This window comes from Phyllobates terribilis, unplaced genomic scaffold, assembly GCF_046119375.1.
Source record: "Phyllobates terribilis strain yellow unplaced genomic scaffold, ASM4611937v1 Scaffold_11__3_contigs__length_659146591, whole genome shotgun sequence".
Taxonomy (NCBI): Eukaryota; Metazoa; Chordata; class Amphibia; order Anura; family Dendrobatidae; genus Phyllobates; species Phyllobates terribilis.
In genome coordinates, this window is record NW_027362771.1 from 135,515,745 (window position 1) to 135,524,517 (window position 8,773).

Genomic DNA, 8,773 nt, shown 5'->3' on the forward strand with positions numbered 1-8,773 from the left:
AAACCAAGAGGTGGACGTCCAGGAAAAATATCGGCGTCAACAAGTCGGCTCATCACAAAGTCTATCAGTTCTGGCGCAACAAACACGACAGTGGAGGTGGCTCGTATGCTTCGTAATAGTGAGATCACAGTGCTAATCTTTTTTTAACAGCCATCATAGAAAATGATTTGAGCAGTTGTCGGGCATCTGAGCTGCCACTCCATTTTGTAACTGGGATAAAAGTCCCGTCGAGGATAAAAATGCCCTGTTTTACCTATTGGTGTGGGTCCAAGCTGCTGGACCTTCACCAGTCAGTAACATACCATCTATCCACAGGAGTTGTTTTCACCCTTCAACCTTTTTAATTCATTATCTATCACAGTGCATTACATTGCACACCTACTATGTAAGTATATAAATTTTTCCCAATGTCTCTTGAACACTATGAATCATTACTGCACAATACTGCTCAGATTCACACTTAAACAGATGTTTTTTTTTAATAATATAGCTGAATGGAAAAGTAAAAATTTTGCAAATAGTTGTTGAAAAAGTGGAAAAAACATCCTAAGCTGAGAAGTGTCTCTAGACTAGATCCAAGTGCAAGAGTTTAACTCTCCCTGTTCTGGACCTCAGGCTTGTATCTCTTATGTATGTAAAGGGTAAAGCTACATAAATAATGCTGCCAAGTTTTACTTTTTTTCCCACAAAATATTTTACTAATTTATTATGCCAAAATATGCAATTGGAAAAAACACTCTAAATTCACAATAGATCATTCTTTAGAAGATAATGTAATAATCCATGATAATTAAATAACACACAAATAGTTTATATTGGAAAATTGTTATAAGTATGTTACAATTCTTCTAGAATACATCTCTGATACATGTGTGTAAAAGTATTGTTCTTAAATTAGATGATTAGTAGCATGAGCCTGTTGCCATCTCCAATCTATAAATTCCTTATTTACTCCTGAACTTTGTCTCACATTCTGCATTAAAATATTTGAAGAATACATTTCGCTGAAAATGGTGCTGTCCTTGAGCACTCCTTAATCTCACAGATGTTTTAGAAATATTTAAGTTATAAAGTTTTCTGAATTATGTGTAGGTTAAAAATGCTCCGTACAGCCCTAAATAAATTCCTTGAGGGGTCTAGTTTCCAAAATGGGGTCACTTTTGGGGAGGGTTCTGCTGTTTTGGCACCTCAGGTGCTCGGTTAATGTAACATGGCATTCACATTCTATTCCAGACAAATTTTCACTCCAAAGATCAAATAACGCTCTTGCCTTTCTGAGCCCTGCCAATGTGCTCAAACAGCAGTTTTTGACCACATATGGGGTAGTATCTAGTGATGAGCGAGTACTAAAATGCTCGGGTACTCTTGCTCGGGGTGAGCAAATTGGAATACTCAGGTGCTCGACCCGAGCAACGAGCCCAATGTAAGTCTATGGGAAACTCGAGCATTTTTCAGGCGGCTCCCCCCGGCGGTCTGCAGAGGGCCTAAAAATTGCCCAAATCGATGGGAACAGTGCTCAAATGACATGGGAACAACATGGGGAAGACCCATGGAAGCATTTCTGACTCCCAGGTCACTGCTGTCAACAACATTGTCAGAGGTATTACGCCACTTTTACGGACTCACAATAAAACATACCAAAACAAAACCAAAATGGATTTTCCTGGGAAAGATGTTATGGAATATCCTTTCCATGACATGTACAATGTATGTAAAGCAAAATAAATAACCAAAAGCAAAATTATTCCTCCACAACTTGTGCTATGTTCACACGTAGCGTTTTTGATGCGTTTTTGCACTTTTGCATTGCTTTCAACAAAGACAAATGCATTCACTGTGAAATCTCATTTTAACATTTTACAACCTTATCTGGCCATGTGGTGTGTGACACATCGTCAGACACATGCATACTGTGCTGAAAAGACATGGGAACAGCATGGGGAAGACCTCAGGAAGCATTTCTGACTCCCAGGTCACTGCCTAAAAGTGTGCCCATCATAAGTGATCCTTGGCACATGCGAAGATGCCTCCCGCCATGCACCTGTCGTTGCAGACGTCCACGTCCTTGTCCCAGTGCAGCGTTCAGTTGTCCCTACCCCATTCCTTGGAATGCAAGCGCAAGTATGCAGCCACCCATCCACCCACAGGATGCAATACTATACTGACAAATTTTTGACAGCTGCTTGCACTTGAAATGTGGCCTTTTAGGCTCGTGGAGGCGGAAGCTTTTCATGTCCATACTTGGTCCCCAGCCGCCACTATTTCTCCCGGTATCGTCTCCGCCTTCCACAAGCACGGGTCCTACAACATTGCCCGTGCCCTGCCCAGTGCACTTACTGGGAAGGACCGCCTAACCACAAACACGTAGACAGGTGAATGTGGCCAGGGACGGTACAGAGCCAGTCCACAATTTTTTTTGCTGAGAGTTGTATCTAGCTGGGTGAAAGTACTGGCATAGAGGAAAACTGTATCTACTCCGGCTGTCATTTCTCCGTCACCAGGTTCCGCCCATTGTCGCACATGACCATGCCTGGCTGTATGTTCAGCGGTGAGAGCCACAGATCAGGCTGCTGTGTTACAGCTTTCAACAACTCTGCAGTGCTGGGCGGTTTGTCAATTAAGCATTAAGCATGTTATCTTCAGTACAGCCTGTTGCAGCCTGGCCAAGGCAGTGCTGTCAGCTTGTGACTGATGTGGTCATTTCAGAGATTGAGGAGGAGGTGCATGAGCTGAACAATTGAGGTTAAATTGGTGACGCTGTTTTTTATACTAAAGAAAGATCCTATTGTTTTGTTTTTTTTACGTTATTTTTTAAGACAAATGTATTCACCGGAAAATGTCATTTTAACATTTTACAACCTTATCTGGCAATGTGGTGTGTGACACATCATCAGACACATCCTGTTTTATTTATGATGGAGGGACTCTGAAAATTATAAAGCCTATTTTTATAGGGACATCAGACGGCCCTTACTATTCTTAAGAGGCCAGCAGTCAGCCCTCGCTTTTGTTAGAGAGCATTCAGCCGGCTATGCTTTGTTGTTCCCATTATTAAGTGAGTCCTATACTGTTATTGCGTATCCAGTGACTGCAAGGGCTGCCAAACATTTGGATGCAACCCAATACCCCTTTGAAGAAACATAGAGGAGGGTCTCAGTAAAAAAAATGTTCCCATTATAAAGGAGCGGGTCTCCTATAGTGGTAATGCCCATGCTGTAACTGCAAGGGCTGCAAAAATTTGGGAAAAACCCCACTAAGAATTTAAAGACACATAGAGCAGTGCCACAGTAACAAGTACGACATGTTCCCATTCGAAAGGAGAGAGTCTGCTATACAGTTATATGGTATGCAGAGTCCAACGGCTGACCAATTTTAGTAAAAACCCCACTAACAATTTAAAGACACATAGACCACAGTAACAAGGTACAACATATTCCCATTAGAAAGGAGAGGGTCTGCTATACAGTTATTGGGTATGCAGTGAGTCCAACGGCTGACCAATTTTAGGAAAAACCCCACTGAGAATTTAAAGACACACAGAGCAGGGCCACAGTAACAAGTACGATATGTTCCCATTAGAAAGGAGAGAGTCTGCTATACAGTTATAGGGTATGCAGTGAGTCCAATGGCTTACCAATTTTAGGAAAAACCCCACTAAGAATTTAAAGACACACAGAGTAGGGCCACAGTAACAAGTACGACTTGTTCCCATTAGAAAGGAGAGAGTCTGCTATACAGTTATAGGTTATGCAGTGAGTCCAACGTCTGACCAATTTTAGGAAAAACCCCACTAAGAATTTAAAGACACATAGAATAGGGCCACAGTAACAAGGTACGACTTGTTCCCATTAGAAAGGAGAGCGTCTGCTATACAGTTATAGGGTATGCAGTGAGTCCAACGGCTGACCAATTTTAGGAAAAACCCCACTAAGAATTTAAAGACACATAGAGCAGGGCCACAGTAGCGACAAATTCCCATTAGAAAGGAGAGAGTCTCCCATAGTGTTGACCTATGCAGTGAATGCAAGGGGTGCCAAAAATTTGGATGCACTTCAATGCCCCTTGGAAGAGACGTAGAGGAAGGCCTCATAAAAAAATGTTCCCATTAGAAAGGAGCAGGCCTCCTATACTTGTAATGCCCATGCATTAAGTGTATGGGCTGACAAACATTTACCCCTGCGGGACATACATGAACATACTGTATGCAAAAAAAAATTTAACGCCATCATAAACAACCTTTAAAAAAATTATGTGGGTGTTGCATCACGGACCACGGTCACCCTGGTGATATGGTGGTGAAGGATGAGGAGAAGGAGGAGGACAAGAGCAAATAGCCAAAATCAGGAAGCGTATACCCATGTTGGGTGTGAAAAGGTGCATGGGGAATACTCCTCCCAAGAAAAGACACTGGATTTGAGTTTATGTTACGCTGCTATCATTCGGTGGTGTTGAGAAGTCTTGCCCAATCCAGCCATTGTTCATTTTTATAAGAGTCAGCCTGTCAGCATTTTCAGTTGACCGGCGGATGCACTTATCAGTTATAATTCCACCAGCGGCACTAAAAACCCGCTCTGATAAATGCTGGCAGCAGGGCAGGGCAGGCCAGGACCTCCAAGGCATAGAGAGCCAGTTCATTCCACGGGTAGGATTTGAGAATCCGCTGAACCACGAGGTCAAGCACATGGGCCAGGCATGGTACGTGTTTGAGCTCGCCTCGCCTCAGAGCCGCCACCAGGTTCCGGCCATTGTCACACACGACCATGCCTGGCTGTAGGTTCAGCGGTGTGAGCCACAGATCTGCCTGCTCTTTCAGAGCTGTGCGCAACTCTTCAGCATTGTGCGGTTTTTCACCTAAGCATATTTGCTTCAGCACAGCCTGTTGCCGCTTGGCCGAGGGAGTGCTGCAGTGCTTCCAGCTTGTGACTGATGTGGTCATTTCTGAGATGGAGGCTGAAGAGGAGGAGGAGGATGAGGTGCAGGAGCTGTAGACCGTGGGGCAACCCTGATTGACCTAGGGCCCGCAATCCTTGGCGTCGGGAGGATGTGTTCCATCCCAAGGTCCGACTGGGTCCCGGCTTCCAGTATGTTAACCCAGTGTGCCGTCAGTGAAATGTATCGTCCCTGCCCACAAGCACATGTCCTTGATTAGGTGGACTTTACTGGCAACTGCGTTGTTGAAGGCACGGCTAATGTTTTGGGACACGCGCTTGTGTAATGCGGGGATGGCACACCGGGAGAAATAGTGGCGGCTGGGGACCGAGTACCGAGGGACGGCCGCCGCCATCAGGTTGCGGAATGCTTCCGTCTCCACGAGCCTCAAAGGCAACATTACGAGTGCAAGCAGTTGTGAAATGTGAGAATTTAGTAGCATGGCCTGTGGGGCGTTGGCTGCATATTTGTGCTTGCGTTCCAAGGACTGGGGTATAGACAATTAAACGCTGCGCTGGGACAAGGAAATGGACGTGCTTCCTGATGCTGCTACTTGAGAGTGTGCAATGACAAGTGCAGGGCAGGAGGCATCTTCGCATGCACCATGGACAGGGGATTGCCTTGCATGCACAACAGCGGAAGAAGCAATGGTGCCACCCGCAGACACTGTTCCTGGACCCTGGGGTTCGGCCCACGAAGTCGGGTGCTTTGCTGCCATGTGCCTGATCATGCTGGTCGTTTTGCCACCCCTGCTGATGCTGGCCTGGCAGGTGGTGCAAATGGCCTTTTTGGGGTTATCGACAGAGTCTTTAAAAAACAACCAGACTCGGGAAGACCTAACAGTTGTACTGGCAACTTCCTTCGTGTTGGTGTTATGGGGAACGGTTGCATGCCTTCTGTCTGCGGCCACCACACTGCTTCTTCCTGCCTGTTGGGGTGCTCTACCTCCTTCCCCCTGTGTGCTGCTGTCCTCGCTCTGCATGTCCTCCTTCCAGGTTGGGTCAGTTACTATATCATCCACCACCTCATCTTCCACTTCTGCACCCTGGTCCTCCTCTTGACTTTCTGGCAATTGTGTCTCATCATCATTCACCTCTTGTGACACTTTCCCACCATCGCCTTCGTGTGACCGTGGCTGCTCAAATATTTGGGCATTGCTACACGCGATCTCCTCTTGCCCCGCTTCAAGTGGACCGGGCGAGAGGCCCGAATCTATAAACGGAAAAGTGAACAGCTCTTCAGAGTGCCCAAGTGTGGGATCAGTTGTCTCTGGGTACTCGGCATGGTGGGAGGAAGGAGGATCAGGATGAGGAATATGCGGTCCAGACTCACGGCTACTGAGACTTGACCATGTGGAAGACAGGGTGGTGGTGGTGGTGGCTAAGTGACTGGAAGCATTATCCGCTATCCAACCAACAATCTTTTGACACTGCTCTGGGTTCAATAGTGGTGTGCTGCAGTCCCCTAGAAATTGGGACAGGAAGGTCAGGCGAGAAGATGTGGGTGTTTGTTGTGGCACAATTTCGGCTTGCTCACGTTCTTGTCCTCGGCCTCTGCATGCAGCATTACCATCACGTCCAGTTCCCCGTCCCTTGCCACGTGCCTTGCCCATTTTAAATGGAGGACAGTATCTTCCACTTTCACTACAAATGACTGAGTTTGGAGCGAACTTATATGTGAACCGTGTGATGGAGAAAACAGAGTTTTAAATACCTGGTCTGTAGGTAAGTAGTTTGAACAGCAAACTGCTGTGAATTGCTTCACTGACACACTAAAGGAAATTTTTAATGGAGGCCAGAAATGGCAGTATTTTCTGACAACATATATGTGATCCGTTTGACAGAGAAAACCCAGTTTTAAATAGCTGGATTTCTAGCGCTGTAGTATGGAAAAGACCTGGCTGTATTCTGCTGTGCCAAGAAGCAAATGGCGCAGAAAAACGGTGTTCTCTGGATTTCTTTTTAAGCAAACAATGAGGACTAAGATCCAAAAAAAAGTATTCCTGGCCCCTGAGACCTGGGTCTTTGTATAGAAATATCTAACATCAGCAGAAGGCAGAAATGGAATGGAGCCTCTTGTGCTATATGCTCTGCAGTCTGCTATATACCCTGCCTGCCTGCCTATATACACTGCCTGCCTGATATCTCTGCAGATGGATTAGTTAGTCCTCAAAAGGACTGTTTGTTAAGATGGATATGTGTAATGTACGTTAAGATGGATATGTGTAATGTACGTTTTTTCTCCCTACACTACCTAATACACAAGAAAATCTCTCCCTGACGCAGCAGCACCTCTCCCTACACTGTCTGATTCTGGAGTGACTGTGACGAGCATGGCGGTGCCAGGTCTGATATAGACCTGATGACGCTGTGCGGCCAGCCAATCACTGTAATGCCCACAACCAACATGGCTACGGCATTACAGTGCATGGCAGGCAATCCCTGCATGTTTATTGGCTCTCTAAAGAGCGCCAAACATGCAGGGAGGGGACCCGAGCAGTAGTGAGCATGCTCGCTCCTCACTAGTAGTATCGCATTTGGAAGAAATTGCGCAACAAATTACGGGGTCCATTTTCTGTTATTATCCATTGTAAAAATTACAAATTTGGGGCTAAAACATTTTAGAAAAATAAATGTAATTTTCGTTTTCACATCTTCATTTTAAAAAGTTCTGTGAAGCACCTATGGGTTCAACATGCTCAACACAGCCCTACATTAATTCCTTGATGGGTCTAGTTTCCAAAATTGGGTCACTTGTGGGGGTTTCTGCTCTTTTGGTACCTCAGGGGCTCTACAAATGACATAGGGTGTCTTCAATCTATTCCAGCCAAATTTACATTCCAAATACCAAATGTCACTTCTTCCCTTCCGAATCCTGACGTGTGTCCTAACAGAACTTTTTTATTACATGTAGAGTATTACCATGCTCAAAACAAAGTGGGTAGTAACTTGTGGGGTCCAATTTTTCATATTTCCTCTTGCAAAAGTGAAAACTTTGGAATAATGCAACATTTCAGTGGAAAAAAAATGAACATATGACAACCTCAAAATCTGTGTAGTACCTGTAGGTTCAAAATGCTCACTATACCTCTGAATAACATCCTTGAGGGGAGTTGTTTCCAAAATAGGTCACTTGTGGGCTTTTCTGCTGTTTAGGTGCCTTTGGGGCCCTGCACATGCTACATGATTTCCTCAATCTATTTCATCCAAATTTGTGTTACAAAATTCAAATGGTGCTCCTTCCCTTCTGAGTTTTGCTGTTTGTCCAAAAAGAGGTTCCTGACTGGATGTGGGGTATCAGCGCACTCAGAAGACACTGGGTAACAAATTTTTCTGTGTTATTCTTTGTAAAAATGAAAAATTGGGGCTAAAGCAAGATTTTAGAGCAAAATTTAAAAAAAATTCATTCCACTTTACTTTAATTCCTGTGTAGCTCCTGAAGGGTAACAGGAGAATTTGACCCCAAAAGTTGCTGTGCAATTTCTCCTGAGTATGCTGATACCCCATATGTGGGGGAAAACCATTGTTTGGGTGCACGGCAGGGCTCGGAAGGGAAGAAGCACCATTTGACTTTTTCAACGCAAAACTCGCTGGAATTGAGAGCGGACACCATGTCGTATTTGGAGAGCCCCTGCTGTGACAGTGGAAACCCCCCACAAGTGACACCATTTTTGAAACTAGACTGCTTAAGGAACTTAGATCTAGATGTGTGGTGAGCACTTTAGAGCCATGAAAATAAAAAAATCACTTTTTTTCCACAAAAATGATCTTTTAGCCAAAAAAAATTTATTTTCACAAGCGTAACAGGAGAAAGTGGACTCCAAAATTTGTTGTGCAATTTCTCC